Source organism: Sprattus sprattus, assembly GCF_963457725.1.
Source record: "Sprattus sprattus genome assembly, chromosome: 1".
Taxonomy (NCBI): domain Eukaryota; kingdom Metazoa; phylum Chordata; class Actinopteri; order Clupeiformes; family Clupeidae; genus Sprattus; species Sprattus sprattus.
Window position 1 is genome coordinate 6,425,566 of NC_137920.1, and position 19,580 is coordinate 6,445,145.

Consider the following 19,580-nt stretch of genomic DNA (forward strand, 5'->3'; position numbering starts at 1 on the left):
GACTATAGCTCAGCCTGCATAGCCTCCACACAGGAGAGTAGGTGGGGGTGGGTTGGAGGTGTGAACTGAAAGTTGTTTAGGTAGGATTGGGTAGGTTGGTAAATTGTATAGGAAGCCTCTGTGTGTTTGTATCATAATAATGATATAAGGGTTATATCTGACATACATACCAGTGTGAAGCTTCACATAAAACACCCACAAAACTGAGTTTAATAGAGAACCAGGTGACCTAAGAAAAAAACTAAAAAGCACACATTGGGAAATATTTGATCATGTTTTGACTAAGGGTTGCAGTGCTCACCTGAAGTAGAATTAAAGAGCCTCTTGTGTAAGAATACATCAGGGGGGAAAAACACTTTTTTTAATGTTAATATACAGTGGTGGCCAAAATTATTAGAACACCTTACAGATCTGAGAATATTGACCTTTTTTTTGTCTCCAAAACCTTATTTAGTTTCATAATGTAAATGAAACATGCAGATGGTTGTTCTGAGCACAACAAATATCAGATGAAGTGATTCCTACTTTTTTTATCCACTTTTAACTCTAATATTTGGTACGCCCACCTTTGGCAGCAATTACAGCAGCACATCTCTCTGGCATAGAGTCAATATATTTCTTGAGAACTTCAACACTAATGTTATCCGATGCCTTTTGCAACTCAAGCCAAAGGCTTTCCTTTGAATGTACAATAGATCTGTCCAGTTTATTTTCCAACTCGCCCCAAATTTGCTTGATGGGTTTGAGGTTCGGACTTTGAGGGGGCCGGTCCATAATTTTCAATGTTCCAGAAGATTCCTTCTGTCACAGGTCGTACTGGCAATAGTTACAAGAATGTTAAGGGTCATTGTCCTCTTGGAAAATAAATCCAGGCCCATTAACGCCACTCCCAGAAGGTACTCCATGCCTCACCAGAATGTTATGGTATACTTTCTTATCCATGATGCCATCAATTTCGCCAAAGTCATCTGTTCCTAAGGATTAAATGGCACCCCACACCATAATACTACCCCTTCCTTGTTTAACTGTTGGCCAGAGACACTCATTTTTATATCTCTCCCCCTCACTTTGTTAAACATACACTCTTCGCTTGTTGCCAAACTATTCAAACCTGGACTCATCAGTCCACAACACTTTATACCAATCTTTCTTTGTCTATTTCTTGTGTTCTTTTGCAAATTTCAGGCGTTTCACTCTATTCTTCTCTTTCAGTAATGTTTCTGTGCTGCTATTCTGCCAAAAAGTTATTTTTCTCACAGCTTCCTACGCACAGTTCTTGGGAACACTATTGAACCATAAGTCATTGTGGTGTTGATCTCGTCACCAATTCTTGTGAAGTCTTTCTTCACTCCTTAAGACTGAGAATTCTGAGATGCTTCACTTCACACAGTTTATTTTTTTAGCCTCTCCCCTTTCGGTTCTGGTGGCATCACGGTCTAAAGTGTATTTTACAGTGCTTGGACTGCATGTCAAGTCCTTGGCTATGTGGCGGTAACTATAGCCATGTTCAAAGAGCAACACTTGCTTCAAGACTAGCTCTAGAGGCTTTGAATCTATACCAATTGGTGGTGTGGCCTCAGTGACAAAACCCTTATGTTACCAATCACTTAATGCGGAAGATAGGCCTTGTACATTCAAAAGAATCACCGTGCTGTGTCCTGAGACTCTTGCATCCCCATCAATTTAACCACGACCACACCTGACAATGATTAAACAAGTAATTTGGCTTCTTCTGTGAAGGGACATGATTGTGTGACATTGACAGTGAAATAGGCCTAGTTTGTTTTTGTACGGAAATTGGCCTAAATCTACTTATGATAGCTCTATTCTATGGTTTATAGAGCATAATAATGACTTTGTAGGTATTTCATTAGTTTTAAGGGTATTTTAATGGCCAATTCAACAAAAACAACTGAAACCTCTTAAATATGCCTAGTGTTCTAATAATTTTGGCCACCACTGTATATGTACAGTATATATATAAATAAAGGGCCTTTTCAACGTGTACCTTACTTATTTTTTGCACGTCTGATGGTGGTAAAGTCGATAGCTCAGCCTGCAGAAACTCCACAAAGGGAGGTAGGTGGGGGTGGGGTGGATGTGTGAACTGAAAAGTGATGTAGGAGAAAGGGATAAGTGGGGGTTGACCTGAAAAAAGCCTCCATTAATTTTCATTGTCATGGAGTATGTTTGTATGAATCTTTTCATATATGTTTTGTAATAGTAAATTATTTTGTGTTTTTTTCTTGTGAAAACAAGGGGGCTCGGTGTGACATCTGTTACCATCCTGCAAAACTGATATATTGTCAGCAAATTAACATTTTACTCCAAATCCTCTGGTGTCTTTGAAATGACAAATTTGACTAAAAGTCATTCCACAAGAATGATGTGGGTTTTTCCCAGTGTGCATCCTCAGGTGTGTCTTGAGATAACCCTTTTCAGTAAAGGCCTTTCCACACTCAGAACAATGATGGGGCTTTTCTCTTGTGTGTTGGCTGATGAATTGCAAGAGTAGAAGGTGCGGCAAAGGTTTTAAAGCACTGGGGGCATTCATGTGTTTTCTTCTTTATTGTCGATTGCTGATGTCTGATGACTTTCTTAAATTTTTCCTCTGTACTCCTTTAGCCTGAATGGATCCTTTGAAAATGTCTCCTATAACATTCGAGAATATGTTTTTAATAATATTCTCTCTGTCCTATATTAGTTACATTAGAACTACAACACTAAAAGCAATGTATTTTTGATTGACTAGCTATTTGCTAGAATAGTATTTGACTGGGAGGTCCCTGAGGCTAAAAATTAACACCTAGAGACTACACTGTAATTATAGTCAGAGATTCAGGCACATGAGTTAGAGATCTGGAAACAAAATCACTGCAGAGATTTTAAAGGTATTACATAGACTGCAAATTAACTCCCATCATTTAGGTTTTCCCATGGTATCCCTGAGGGGGTTTTAACTTTTGTTTTTAAATGCAGGAGCTTTTGGAATGTAAATAAGAAAGATAAAGGAGTTTGGGAAGGAATTCCATGTGCACTGTTGATGTGTGATGATCCTCTAGTGGGCGTGGTCAGGGTTCAAACTGCAGAGACAACACAAAGGAGGGTAGATGGGCCATTCCTGGATGTGTGAACTGAAAGGTGATTGGGTAGGGAAGGATATGTGGGGTTGGGTTGGAGGTGTGAACTGAAAGGTGATTGGGTAGGGAAGGATATGTGGGGTTGGGTTGGATGTGTGAACTAAAAGGTGATTGGGTATGGAAGGATATGTGGGGTTGGGTTGGAGGTGTGAACTAAAAGGTCATGTGGTAGTTGGGGTGGGCCGGTGAACTGAAGTAACCCTCCATTGTTCCTCAAAGCTTTTGAAACTCTATGTTTGTTTGGGTATTTCTGAAGACATATGTGTACGTTTGTAGTGTTGTTGATATTTACCCCAGTTTACTCTGAATACTTTTTATTTGTTGATGTTCTGACTGAGGGTGGGAAGTGAAATGCTCAGCTGAAGTAAAATTCAAGGGTCTTTACATTGTGTGTCTTACTTTAAAAATGCAAGAGGAATAAGCCCAATTGATGTGAATAACAATACATGTAATGTAAATCATATATTCATATTATATGACGGGCCTATTCAGCTGGATCTTACTTTAAGAATACAACAGGAATGAACCCAATTAATATTATACTTCACGAGTATAATACAAATAAAGCCTATTTTAGGTAGTACTCCTACTACACAAACAGTAACAGAAGTACAGTATATCTACATAGAGTTTTGTTAGGTGAAATATCACTCATGTTACCTCAGGACTACAGAGTTGCATGTAAGTACAAATCAACAACAACAAACCCATGTCCTGGAAGGTCAGGGAGCGACACGGTCACAGTTTCAAATTTCACTATCAAGTTTCGGCAGCAAACCTTATATAAACATGTAGGAACATATGCCAAATAGATGGCATAAGAATGATTGGGAGCTTACATTTCATACACAACAATCAGAAACCTTTTCATTGGTACCACCTTACAAATGTGAGTTCAGTAAGCTATCAATGGATCATTTTCATGATGTGCCGTTAAGGCCAGCAGTCTAGGGTGGTGCTTGTCGATTTAATTTTTAAATATACTGTATATTGCACATACACACCACCAAGTTTTTTATTTATACATATTTGCAAAACAATCAAATTATATTTTTTTCACTCAGTTTTTATTTAAATCTACTTAATCAAACGTTTCAAATATGAAGAAAAAAAAGACTTCATCATGAACATCACATGTTGTTTAAAACTTATCAAATCAAAAAATATTTCAGTCAGACTCCATCATGTATTAGCAGGGCTGCACATCATATGAATGGATCCTCTGGTACTTCTCGAGATGACACATTCGGCTGAAGGCCTTTTCACAAACAATAAGAAATAATCTAAACATTCAGGTAAAAAATCCATAAAGACACTTTACGAATATTAATGGGAACCTACATTTTATACACACCAATCAGTAGCTTGATCATCAGTGACTCATGTAATGCCTTCATTCAGTCATGTGTTCTTCTTGACTACTGAAGTTATCCAACTTTAGACAATCTGCCATTTAGTTTGAGTAAATCACTACTTGTCAACAAACTAAACTTCAAGCGTTTAAATGTTAATAAAAACCCCAGTGTGGATCCTTTGGTGTCTCTTGAGATTACATATTTGACTAAAAGCCTTTTCACGATGAAAACAATGATATGGCTTCTCCCCAGTATGCTTGATATGATTGGTGGCGAGATTCAAGCTACTCCATTAAACAAATGGAACACGAGGAAGTGGCAGTAGCTGGGACAGACTGTGCATTACCACATACCACCTTAGGTCAGAAAAAACAGAAATACAAAGCTCATATGGTCCATGGTTAAGACATCCAATAGTATCTTTTAAAAAATCTTTCAAATTGTTTGAGTAAAGCACATTTTAGAGCCAACAGTAAAGAACAACTTAGAACAAACTAAATGTCATGCCTTTAAATGTAAATTTCATTTCCATCAACATATTTCTCTTTTCCTTGCAGGCCAAGGTTGGTGATATTTGATTGGTGTTTATTTCAGTCTTTGCATATATCACGTATTTATGTGAGGTTATTGTCCCCAGTATGGCTCCTCTGGTGTTTGTTGAGATTACTCAAAGAAGTAAAAGCCTTGTCACATTGAGAACACTGATGTGGCTTTTCTCCAGTATGGATCCTCTGATGTGTTTTGAGATCCCCCTTTTGACAAAAGGCCTTTCCACACTGAGAGCACTGATGTGGCTTTTCTCCAGTATGGATCCGCTGGTGTATTTTGAGATTCGATATTTCAGTAAAGGTCTTTCCACACTGAGAACACCGATGTGGCTTTTCCCCAGTATGGATCCTCTGGTGTCTGATGAGTTTATCCATTTCAGTAAAGGCCTTCTCACACTGAGAACAATGATATGGCTTTTCCCCAGTGTGAATTCTCTGGTGTCTTTTGAGATGACCGATTTGAGTAAAATTCTTTCCACACTGAGAACACTGATGTGGCTTTTCTCCCGTATGTGTCATCTGGTGGAGTCTAAGTGCACTGCTACTTTTGAAACCTTTGCCACAAGAAGTACAGTGGTATGGATTTTCTGCAGTGTGGATCATTAGGTGTATCTTGAGAGAACCCCTTTGACTAAAGGTCTTTCCACACTGAGAACACTGATGTGGCTTTTCCCCAGTATGTGTCAGCTGGTGCCTTGTAAGTTTATTTCTTATGCTGAAATCCTTCCCACATGTGGTACACTGATATGGCTTTTTTCCAGCATGGATTCTCTGGTGCTTCTTGAGACTACCTTTATGATCAAAGGTCTCCCCACACTGAGAACAATGGTATGGCTTTTCTCTTGTGTGGATCCTCTGGTGTGTCTTGAGAGTACCTTTATGATTAAAGGTTTTTTCACACTGAGAACACTGATGTGGCTTTTCTCCTGTGTGTGCGCGTTGATGCACTGCAAGAGTAGAAGGTGCAGCAAAGGTTTTGTGACACTGGGAGCATTCATGTTTTTTCTTCCTTGTATTTGATTGCTGATGTCTGATGACTTCCTTTCTTCTTTCCTCTGGAGTCCTTTTTCTAGAATGGATCCTTTGAATGTCTCCTATAACATTACAAAACGTGTTTTAAATAATATCCTAGATTCTCAACCATCGATACTCTCAATTTGTTGTATTAACACTACACAGTATAACACAGTATAACACAGAAAAACATTGTATTTCGGATGACTGCCTATTTGCCAATTTAGTATAAAATTAAAATAGGCATTTTAAATGTTTTAAATGCAACTGACTTCACGTAATATCCCTTTATTATGGTATTCCCATGGGATCTCTTATTTCCACAGGTCTCACATTTCATCGAGTAAAGCAGAAGATAAAGATGTTGTTTTTAAATCAACTTTTAAATAACCTATTCATAACAGTACAGCTGTCTGGGTTCCAATGGCATGAAACACACACTAGAAGCGTATAGTTAGTTAGATAGTAAAATAGGCAGGAACCCTCTGGGTGCCCTTGCAGCTTCATATAAACATGATGTCAAATTCACTTTATATGAACTATCATATGTGTCAAGATTTTCATTATACTAATTATTTCTACATACTTTTAAATATATTTTTATTATTATCTATTGGCTAGAATTGTTCCTCATGTGGATGTAATTTAGAATAAAAGTGTTCAATAGGATAATTGTCTACCTTGAGACTAAATGCAAACAGAGATACAGACACATGAGTTACAGAACTGGAGAAAAAAACAATGGCAGACACTTTCTCTCTTTCAAATTGAACAATAATAGTATCCCATGATTAAGGTAATATGCATACTATGCTTCTACATGATACAAAATAATCTGCAACTTACTTGTAAGAGAATCACCGCGATCATATTCTTTTAAATCCAATTCATCCTCCTCTTTAAAATCCATCACTGAAGACTTTTCTTCTTTACAGGCCAAGGTTGGGGATATTTCTGATTCAGTCTTACAGTCATGTTCCAGTCCAGGCTTTTCTTCCAATCTCTGAAATGAAGACAGATACTCTTGCAGGAAATCATCAAATTCTTCTTCTTTGATCTCCTTCTTCACAGATATGAGCAGTTGTGATGTTTCAGTAGATCCTGCCATTTCAGACTTCAGTTCTGTTTTTTAAAGAAAATACATTCAAACCTTCATTCAATGCAAGACTAATATAGTGAAATGTGCAAACAAAGAACTACAGTGTAGTTGTACTGTTGGAGAATTAAACTTCTACAGTATGCTTCCAAAGAATGGCACACAAAATCCATTAGAGCATCGCAATAACAATCAGTTCAGTTTTGTTTTGTAAAGGAAATTCCTTCAATGCAAGGATAATATAGTAAAATAAAAAACTACAGTAAAATTGTATTTGTTGAATTACACACATACAGTATCTATCCATACATCCCAGTATCTACCTAACAAATATATATTACTACAAACTAAGTACAAACTAATTCCAGGTGGTGTAAAGAATAACAGTTTGGAATGATGTTGTTTTTTGGTTTCTCATGATAAAAAATAATATGCAACTTACTTGTAGACGAAGTGGCAACGCGATCATATTCTCTTAAATCAGATTCATCCTCCTGTTTAATTACCATCATTGAATAATTTTCTTCTTTGCAGGTCATGGTTGGTGATCTTTTTGTTTCAGTCTTACATTCATGTTTCAGTCCAGGCACTTCTTCTTTTTTACTTGCAAACAGATACTCTTGCAGGAAATCGTCAAATTCTTCTTCTTTTATCTCCTCCTTCACTGACATCAGCAGTTGTGATGGTTCAGTAGATCCTGACATTTTAGTTCTGTTTTGCAAATGAAATCCTTGAACTGTCCTTTAATACAGGACAAATGTAGTGAAGCTGTGCCAACAAGAACTGCAGTTGAGCTGTACTCTCTTTGAGTTACACATACACAATATAGTTCCAGACCACCCCAGTGTCCGCCTTAAGAGGGTGGCTCATCCAATCAGCTGCAGGAATCTTTAGAATGCAAACTAGAATGCAAAAGGGATTATGGGAAGGGATTCCATGTCTTTGAGCACCGTTTACACATCTGATGGCCCTAAGGTGGGCGTGACTATAGCTCAGCCTGCAGAATCTCCACACAGGAGAGTAGATGGGGGTGGGTGGAGGTGTGAACTGAAAGGTGTTTAGGTAGGATTGGGTGCGTTGGTAAGTTGTAGGAAGCCTCTGTGTTTGTATTATAATAATTATATAAGGGTAATATCAGAACTACATACCAGTGTGAAGCCTCACACCTCACACACACAAAACATACAACCAGGTGACCTAAGAAACGTTATTATTGTTTTATGTACAGAGAGGGCAATGTCATATGCACCAGAATGCCAGACATTTACCCCAGTTCACTCTGAATACTATTTATTTGGTCTGGTTTTCATTGTCAGTGGCAATGTAATGCTTAGCTGAAGTAGAATTTAAGGGCATTTTCATTGTGTTCCTTCCTTGAAGAATACAACAGGAATAAACACAAATCGTGTAAATGATACAAAAAGGAAAGGTTAAGAGGGGTTGGGCTGATCAACAGTAGAGTATTCTAATCAGCTTTGATTAGGTTACCTATATTTAGAGTACATCAGAAATATGAAGTTTTTTTAAAAGCAGACATTGGCTTAAGTTCTCTCCACACTCTTAACTGACGTGACTTTCATCTGATGGGTGGGGAGGTGTGATGTATTCTTGTAATCCTTCCCACATGCATCGCTTCACACCGGAGGTATGGTAATTTTTCTTCTCTTTTTATTTTGTAAACCCAGAGCAAATGTCTTCTGTTCTTGAGAATAGGTCTTTCTTATGTTGTTGTACTCATTACATTCTGTCAGGAAAATAAACTCTTCATCCACTACCCCCATTTAATGCAGTGAGTGCAGAGACTGTTTTTTGAGGTAGTCATGTTTTTCTGTGTCTACCCTTTTCAATGACAATGCTATGTTTCCTCCCGCCAAGTGGTCGCAGCCTTATTCTGGGCAGGACTCCAACTAAAAAACATAGACCAAATAACAAGGTTTTACAATACAACTAATCTTCAACATTAAGCTATAAGCAGTGCTATGTTTGATCTGGTCATTGGCCATCAGGGTTTTAGCAGTGCCTGCCTATAGTGCTCCCCTGCAGTGCATTTTCAGCCACGATGGTATCATACTACGTCTTCATTGCACACCAATGTCTCACACACTTTTGCTCAATTCGATTTTTTGTAGAAGGAATCATTCTCAGCTAGTGGTATGATACATGAGCATTCAGATTATTTGTTTGTACTTTACATTTGATACTAGTTTGTGTAATTTATCAATCATTGGTTCTTGAGCAGGATCTCTGTGGAGGCTTTATAAACACAAATGTGCAGATCCTATTTTCAATTTGTATCTTTCAGCCTCATATTGAGAGAGACCGAAATTGTGTTGAGGATAGAGTTTGTTTACCTGTTTCAGGGTTGATGTTATGTTTTTTAGTCTATATGTGACGTGGCTGTGAACTCAGAATGTAATCTGAGGCCATACTGTAGAGTAGCTTATATGACTTGGGTCTGTGACTGCATGAGCTGCAACATTACTACAAAGAGGGGAGCAGTAGGTGAATCTACCCAGAGAGTCACCCGTTCCTTCCACCATCAGGAATAAACAGACCCAGGCATTTAGCTAAAGTAACTGTTTGATATGTCTGTTTATAATGCTGTCATTGCTCTCAATTGGTGAGTTCAATATCCATCCAGAGCATCCCAGTGTCTACCTTACAAAGGTAAATTCAGAATCCTATGTGGTGTTACTATAGTGCTTCTTCTCTCTGGGTTAGAAGGTAAATTCAGATTCCCCTATGTGATGTTAATATAATGCATACTCTCTCTGGGTTCTAATCTAAGCAATCAGCTGTTGGAGCTTTTGGAATGCAAACTAGAGTGCCAAGGGATTATGGGCAGGATCTCTATGTCTATGAGCACCATTTACACCTCTGGTGGTCCTCAGGTGGGCTTGGTCATAGCTGAACCTGTTGAAACTACACAGATGAGTATAGTAGGGGGTGGGGTGGATGTGTGAACTGAGAGATGATGGGTGGGGGGGGGGGGGGGGGGGGGTGGTTATCTGAGGAAATTCTCCAGTTTTCAAATTTCATTTCTCTGGGTGGCAGTGAAGTATCTTGCCCAACTAGGATATGTGGAATATTTGTATTAATGATACAACAGAAATAAATACATTATATTAAAAACCTTTATTTTTTGGCAGCAATCACACTAAAAACAGTGGAACAGACTCAAACCTACATAGAGATTCAGCAGGAAACATTCTTTATCACATCTGCAGGTCACAGAGGCATCATTAGAATGAATGGGTGTTTACTTTTCAAACATCGGCATCAATAGTCTGCTCATCAATGATTTGTAGGATTTCTGAAATAAAAAAACCTACAGAAAAAAGACATTAAATAAATGCACGTCTACACTTCAAACACACACCAACTGACACACACGGGGGCAATCCATTGCTTTTTACTAAATGTGTATGGGACAAGAACGCACCATCAGTTTGTTGACCGTATCATATGGGACAGTCATACATGTGGTGTCTTCCTTTTCTTCAGAGCAGCCAAGACTATCCAGATCTTCAATCATTTCATATGATAATACATATCCTACTTTTTTTGATTTTAGTCCATGTATGCAAGGGGGATATGATTGAACCTTATGACATTGTTATGGGTTGTCATGTATCTCATCTTAAATGGCTGGCAGGAAATATATATATTTTTCATCATTGTGTAGGAGAGAACCATGATGTGGCAATACTCTATCAGTTAGTGATTTGAAAAAATGTTTGCACAACTTTAAAACTAGCCATTAATAAACTGTCTATGTTTCACCCAATGTCAGCTTAAATGTACGTATCTGGCTTGCTATGAAAGATTTTCTCAAACCAAACGGAGCACTGTAAAATGTTTGGTTAACATGGCATTTATAAAAAAAATCTATATTTCTTCAGCTGATGTCAGCAATATGTTTACATATCTAGCTGGCTATGAAGGATTTCCCCAAACCATTTTCTCGCATTGTGCATAACATTTTACAGAACACAGACAAAAACACAATTATTCACTTTTCCTGGCCTTACTCACTTAAATAACACTCCAATATGATTAAAGTTGAGAACAGATATTTATTTTGACATGCTCTATCCAAACAAGATGAATGGCTGAATGCAGATGGACACAGCAATATCTTATATGAAAACAAACAATACTTTTAATATCAGTTATGTTATCAAGTTTGGTTATCACAGTATTTGCAATTTCCCAATTGAATTGAATTATTTATCAGAATATAATTTCACTTTTAATGAGATAACAGGCATAGATCCACCTATCTTGTGAATATCAATCAAAAGTATTATATCAAGTTCAATCATAAACATGATGGTGGTTTTCTTCTTCTATGAATTCATTTCCATTAATACATTACATTCGTCTTTGCAGTTCAAGGTTGGTGATATTTGATTGGTGTATATTTCAGTCATATATCACCTATTTTGGTGAGGTTCTTGTCCCAAGTATGGATCTTCTGGTGTTTCCTGAGATTACCCAATTCACTAAAAGCCTTTCCACACTGAGAACACTGATATGGCTTTTGGCCAGTATGGATCCTCTGGTGTTTCTTGAGACTACTTATACGATTAAAAGTCTTTCCACACTGAGAACACGGATATGGCTTTTCCCCAGTATGGATCATCTGGTGGCTCTTGAGAGTAGACAAATCGCTAAATGTCTTTCCACACTGAGAACAATGATGTGGCTTTTCACCAGTATGGATCCTCTGGTGTGTCTTGAGATGAACCATTTGACTAAAAGTCTTTCCACACTGAGAACACTGATGTGGCTTTTCACCAGTATGGATTCTCTGGTGTTTCTTGAGAGAAGACGAATCACGAAATATCTTTCCACACTGAGGACAATGGTATGGCTTTTCTCCTGTATGGATCCTCTGGTGTTTCTTGAGACTACTTGTACGACTAAAAGGCTTTCCACACTGAGAACACGGATATGGCTTCTCTCCAGTATGAATCATCTGGTGTTTCTTGAGATCACCCTTTTGACTAAAGGTCCGTCCACACAGAGAACATTGATGGGGCTTTTCCCCAGTATGGATCCTCAAGTGTGTCTTGAGATTAGACAAATCGCTAAAAGTCTTTCCACACTGAGAACACTGATGTGGCTTTTCCCCAGTATGGATTCTCTGGTGTTTCTGGAGAGAAGACAAACCTCTAAAAGTCTTTCCACACTGAGGACAATGATGGGGATTTTCCCCCGTATGGATCCTCAGGTGTGTCTTGAGATTAGATTTATGGCTAAAAGTCTTTCCACACTGAGAACATTGATGGGGCTTTTCTTCTGTGTGTGTTCGTTGATGAATTACAAGAGCTGAAGGTGCAGCAAAGGTTTTGAAACACTGGAGGCATTCATGTTGTTTCTTTCTTCTTTCCTCTGGACACCTTTTTCTAGAATGGATCCTTTGAACTTCTCCTATAACATTAGAGAATATTTAAAATATAATATCCTTGATTCTCGGTCATCGCTATTCTCGATTTGTTATATTAACACTACACAGTATAACACTGAAACAATGTATTTTTAGTTGAATCGCTGTTTGCCAATTTAGTATATCATTTGGAAGACAAAATGACAAAATGCAAAAAACTGCAAATAATAATAATTATTATAGTTTCCCCATGGTATCACTATTCTCTCAACAGGTCTAACATTTCATTGAGTAAAGCCAGATAGAAAGCCAGGGGGTTTTAAATCAACTTCTAAATAACCTATTCATAACAGTATAAAAGGGTACCAATGGCATGAAATACTTTAAAATCTATTATTATGATATCAAATATAATACCACTGATCTAGCAGTCTCTCCAATTTAGCTTGTAAAATTGTAATTGGTAGAAAAGGTAGAAACCCTTGGATGCCTGTTCAGCTTCATATTGACTGTAGTTCATATTCACAGATATTAACATAAGTTAATAATAACACACAAAAGCAGTGACCGAATGTGGAGATGGCCTAAGCTAGAGACAGAAAGTTAAAAATCTACTTAAGGCAGAAACCCTTTGGGTGTCCTTGCAGACTCATATTAACATGATTCATTTTCACTATCATATTTGTCAAGATTTTCATTATACAAAGAGCTTCTTCAATTTTCATATCTTTTCAATTATTGCTATTGGCTAGAATTGTACATCATGTGAACGTCATTTAGGACAAGTGCTCAATAGGATGAGTGTAAACACACTAAATGTAAACAGAGACAGACACAAGAGTTAGGTTCTCTTGATACTAAATAGTATGCAACTCACTTGTAGGCGAAGGGTCATCACGATCATAGTCTCTTAAATCCCAATCATATTCCTCTTTTATTTCCATCAGTGAAGACTTTTCGTCTTTGCAGGCCAAGGTTGGGGATCTTTCTGATTCAGTCTTACAGTCGCTTTCCAGTCCAGGCTTTTCTTCTACTTTCGGAATTGCAGACAGATACTCTTGCAAGAAATCATCAAATTCTTCTTCTTTTATCTCCTCCTTCACTGACATCAGCAGTTGTGATGATTCAGTAGATTCTGACATTTTAGTTTTGTTGTGCAAAAGAAATCCTTGAACTTTCATTCAATTCAATGCTAATATAGTGAAGATGTGCAAACAAGAACTGCAGTAGAGTTGTACTGCCGGTGGGTTACACAAACACACTTCCAGAACAGGACAGTGTCTGCCTTAAAAAGGTGGCTGATCCAATCAGCTGCAGTAACATTTGTGATGCAAACTAGAATGCCAAAGGATTGTGGGAAGGAATTCCATCTGTCTATGCACCGTTTACACATCTGATGGCCCTAAGTTGGCCGTGGCAATAGCTCAGCCTGCAGAATCTCCACACAGGAGGGTAGGTGGGGGTGGGGTGGAGGTGTGATGAGAGGGTAATATCAGACCTACATACCAGTGTGAAGCCTCACTTAAAAACCCACACAACTGAGTTAAATATGAACCAGGTGACCTTAGAAACATTATTTTAGTTTTAAGTACAGAGAGGGCATTATCTTATGCACCAGAATGCCAGATACAGTATTTACCCCAGTTCACTCTGATTACTACTTATTTGGTCATGTTTTCACTGTCAGTGGCAATGTAATGCTCAGCTGAAGTAGAATTTAAGGGCATTTTCATTGTGTACCTTCCTTGAAGAATACAACAGGAATAAACACAAATCATGTTAATGATACAACAGGAAAGGATAAGAGGGGTTGGGCTGCTCAATAGTAGAGTATTCTGCTCAGCTTTGATTAGGTTCCATATATTTAGATCAAGGCGGTGTCACAGGGTCGACAAGGAAGCTGGACAACCTCGGAAGGAATTGCAAACCGGAACATCAGTTGGTCAGACGTGTGGAAGATTCCACAGGCAAGACTCAGCTTCCTCATCCGCTCCACCTACGGCACGCTTCCCAGTCCTCGGAACCTCCGCCAGTGGTTTGGGAATGAAGAATGCTGCTCACTCTGCAATGCAAGGGAATTTCAAAGTCTGTGGAGGGTGAGGGTCCATGTCACACTTTAAGACCTTTGTGTCCAACAAGGTCTGCACTAGTGCCATCCACACTGTGCTAAACCAGTACGAGTGCATAATGAAGGCTTTAGCTGAGATGGCAGTGAGTGAGTCTGATGCGGCTAGTAAGGCACAGGGGCTGTATGATACATTTCAGCAGGGAAAGGTTGTCCTTGGTCTTGTATGTGCTTTGGAGATCACAGGGGAGTTGGAGGTTTTGAATATGTCCCTCCAGAGCAGAACACAGACCCTAGATGGTATGCTTTCAGCTGTTGCCTGTGTTAAGGAAAGTTTCAGAAAAAAGAGAAACACAGAGAGTTTTCAGGCTCTTTACACAAAAGCAACAAGGATGTGTGAGACACTCCATCTCACTCCTATTGCCAATCCTCATGTCCGTATCCCACCTCAGCGCTTCACAGGTAATGCTCATGTACATGTGTCCCCTTCTGACTGCTACAGGACTGAATTCTACAAAGTTCTGGATGTTGCTGACATGCAGTTTAGAGAAAGATTTGAGCAGGAGGGAATGCAAATCTTAAGGCACCTGGAACAAGTTCTCTTAACTGGAAAGATACATGGTGTTGTCCAACAGTACCCAGAAATCAACCCAGACATCCTCAAAGTTCAGGCTCTTATTAGCATATTGACATTTTCACAAGTTTAGCCTCATACACCCTGCAGCCATTGGTTGAAAAACCACCCTGATTTGAATTAAAACGTCTTGTGATTGGGGAATGAGATTCTCTCTATTGGTCAACTTTCAACTTTCAACTGACTGTATCCCCTCCCATTTACAGCTATTGCCCCATAAAAACGAAATGAATAATTTATGTATGATAACATTATAATAATACACTAATAATGGCTATATTGAAATGAAAGAATTTCATATTGATCTTTTAAATAATCATAATAATAGTAGGCCTAATAGAAAGGCAATTGCTTTACACAAATCGAGCATTGAAGACCTTATTCAGGAATTGAAGAACAAAGCTTTATTTTAACAGAAAACAGACAGTTTAGTGGCGGAAATGTCTCTTTGCAGCCTCAGAGTCATACACCGGTGGTGGTACTCTTTCCGATGGTGTGCCGACACGAAGCCTTCTGTTGTGCGTCTGCGCATATCTGGGGTCCCGATCCAGTCTTCCTTGTAGAGCCGCACACAGGTCAGAGAGCTCGTCGCTTCTGAAAACTGGCGGCCGCACAATCCATCCAGTTTCCCCCTCGTGTGTGCAATCCTCTTCATCGGACATCAGGTCCAGGGTAACGTTCTTCCAGAGGTCCATTTCTTCCCTCGCCAAGACAGTCATCCTCGCCTCCACCAGCTGTAAAGATGAACCAAATTAGTGCCGCTGTGCTGACACAACGATAACGCATATTTCTACAGTTCGTCGATCAAATGTGTTTAACGGATGCAAAGAACAATTTTTATACAGGACATCGTTTCTGATGCAAAAAGCCACTTTGTATTAAAACGATTACATAGGTCCATGCGCTGCAATTACTTAAGCCTACAGCAGATCTAATCCTTATCAGTCTTACCCTTTTTCTTCTCTGCCGTAGACGGGCAGCAGACTTTGTGGCTGCTGCCTGGGCTGCAAGGTCTGGCTGGCTGTAGCGATAATTCCTCCGGACAGTTTCATAATATGTCTTACAGGCCGCTGGAAAATAAATCATTAAAAAATTAAAATAACAGATAACATCGTTGTGCTGCCTCAGATGCCACAGATAACAACAAACTGAAAACAAAAGTAATATATAGGTCACTTACTTAAAATAATTCCAGGGTCCACACCGATCATGTCCGGACTTTGGGACAGGGCTGCCACCAAATCAGTTGTGACTGCCGTGTTGTGGGGTGAGCTCAGTCTGTGAAAACAAAATGTCAACAGTTTAGTTGAATGATAGAAAATGATACACCTACTTTAGCTGAACAGATCCTGCATTTGTCTTTAAATCTCACCCTTGCATTGGGTCGTATGGCCTGGCGTTTCCCTCGCTGTTGTGTAGACGCCGCACAGTTTCCTGTAAAGTACAATAAACATTTTCAGAGTTAAGCAGCAGGCATGGGCAGTCTGGCACATTTCAACATGATTTCCCTGAATAATTGACATTGCTTGCGAGCACAATATTGAGGCCTTGTATAACTCTAAGAAGAAATCACCTAAAATAAATAGACTTACAGCGATTTTTGTATTATGCGCTCTTCGTTTCCTCGGCGGTTCTGGACAGCTGTAGTTCGACGCACTGGACACCGACATGGCTTCTTCTATCGACTGAATTCTGGCTTTTACCTCCCCAACCTCGGCCTTCAAGTCAGCAAGTTCGGCCCTGACTTCAGCAGTGTTCTGCATACATTTACATCAATATTTAGTCATTTAGTCAAAGGAGAGAACATTCAAGCAGCAAGCAATAGTGACCTAGTGTAACAATAAATACGATTTTACATAAGAAAGTGCAGGACTGTAATCACCTGTGCCAACTGGCGAGACAACCCACTCAGGGCACCCAGGATTCTCCTTTCGAAGTCAGTTGCAGGACTTGGTAGTGATGCGGCGGTAGCAGATCCCCATATCATATCCCCTATCATATCAAGATTTTCATGTCAAGATTTTCATCATTCAAATAATTTCTTCATATTTTTTAAATATCTTTCTATTATTTGCTATTGGCTAGCCAGAACTTGAGACAGACAATTTCTCTCCTTTAAATGTAAAATACTATCCCATGATTAAATAATATGCATATTAAGTTGACTCTGTAAACAGATCTCACATTCTATTGAGTGAATCACAAGTTAAAGCCATTGACTAAAATGTATGTATAATGTTGCTGTTATTTTTTTAGTTTCTCATGATTCAAAATAATCTGCAACTTACTTGTAGGAGAATCATCGAGATCTTCTTCCTTGATCTCCTCCTTCACTGACATCAGCAGTTGTGATGGTTCAGTAGATCCTGACATTTTAGTTCTCTTTTGCAAAAGAAATCCTTGAACTTTCCTTCAATTCTATACTTATATAGTAAAGATGTGCAAACAGGAACTGCAGTATAGTTGTGCTGCATGTGAGTTACACATACACACTATACTTCCAGATAATCCAGTGTCTGCCTTAAAAAGATGGCTCATCCAATCAGCTGCAGGAACTTTTGGAATGCAAACTAGAATGCCAAAGGATTGTGAAAGAGCGCCATTTACACGTCTGATGGGCCTCTGGTGGGCGTGACCATAACTCAGCCTGCAGAAACTCCTCACAGGAGGGTAGTAGGGGGTTGGGATGTGAAAAGAAAAGTGATGGGGAATTAGAGGATAGGTGGGATTTGGAACTGAAGAAAGCTTCCATTTATCATAGGTAACTAAGTCACACAGACACCATAATAATATGAATGGGAGCCTACATTTCATACAAACTCATGTGACTCATGTAAACCCTTGCATTCACCCATGTGTTCTTCCTCACTGACCACTGAAGTTACCCAGCTATAGAAACCCCATACTTCAGTGTGAGTATCTCATGATGGTTCTTGAAACTATCCACTGGGTCCTCACAATAACATCTTACTTGAATTAAATACCATGTGTTTCATAACATTCCATATTCACTTGACTGAGTCTCTGATAATTAGGATTCACTATATCCTTTTACTACTTAAACACTATGGCTGGAGTCCTAGATGTACGTGGTTCTGACCTACACCACTGAATCCAGAGTATGTTCCATGCGCTTCTTAAACACTATGGCTGGAGTCGTAGATGCTTGTGGTTCAGACCTACAACACTGGATCCAGTGTATGCTCCATGCGCTTCTTAAACACTATGGCTGGAGTCGGAGATGCTTGTGGTTCAGACCTATATCACTGGATCCAGTGTATGCTCCACATGCTTCCTTACTGCAATTTACTGGAATAAAGATTGCTGCATCAAAAACAAAGAAACCTCTTAATTTCTTTCAATTTCATTATGGTTCTTGAAGCCATCCACTCTGGATCCTATAGTAACATTTTACCTGAAACCCCTTTCATCTTGCCTTTCCACAATGATGGGGCTTTTCCCCAATATAAATCTTCTGGTGTCTTTTGAAATGACAAATTTGACTAAAAGTCATTCCACAATCAGAAGAATGATGTGGCTTTTTCCCAGTGTGCATCCTCAGGTGTGTCTTGATATAACCCTTTTCACTAAAGCCCTTTCCACACTGAGAACAATGATGGGGCTTTTCTCCTGTGTGATGGTTGATAAATTGCAAGAGTAGAAGGTGCAGCAAAGGTTTGGAAACACTTGGAGAATTCATGTGTTTTCTTCCTTATTGCAGATTGATGATGTCTGATGACTTACTTTTTTCCTCTGTACTGCTTTTGCCTGAATGGATCCTTTGAATGTCTGCTATAACATTCAAGAATATTTCTAATATAGTATCCTCTCTCTCCACTATTTGTTACATTAGAACTACAACACTAAAAACAATGTATCATTGATTGACAGGCTATTTGCTAGAACAGTATATAATTTGGAAGTCCCTAAGGCTAAAAATAACACCTAGAGACTGCAATGTGAACATAAGCAAAGATGCAGGCACAGGAGTTAGAGATCTGGAGACAAAATTACAGCAGACATTTTAAAGGTCTTAAATGTAACAGACTGAAAATTAAATCCCATCATTAAGCTGTTCCCATGGCATCTGCATCTCTATTATCTCAATAAGTCTCACAATTTATTGAGTAAAGCACACGATGAAGCCAGGGTGTTTTATAAATGCAGGAGCTTTTGGAATGTAAATTAGAATGATGAAGGAGTTTGGGAAGGAATTCCATGTGCATTGCCTTCCTTTGAATGTCTCTTTGGACAAAAGCTTCTGCTAAATATCAATGCATTGTTCACGTCTGATGGTAGTCATGTTGGCGTGGTCAGGGTTTAACCAGCAGAGACA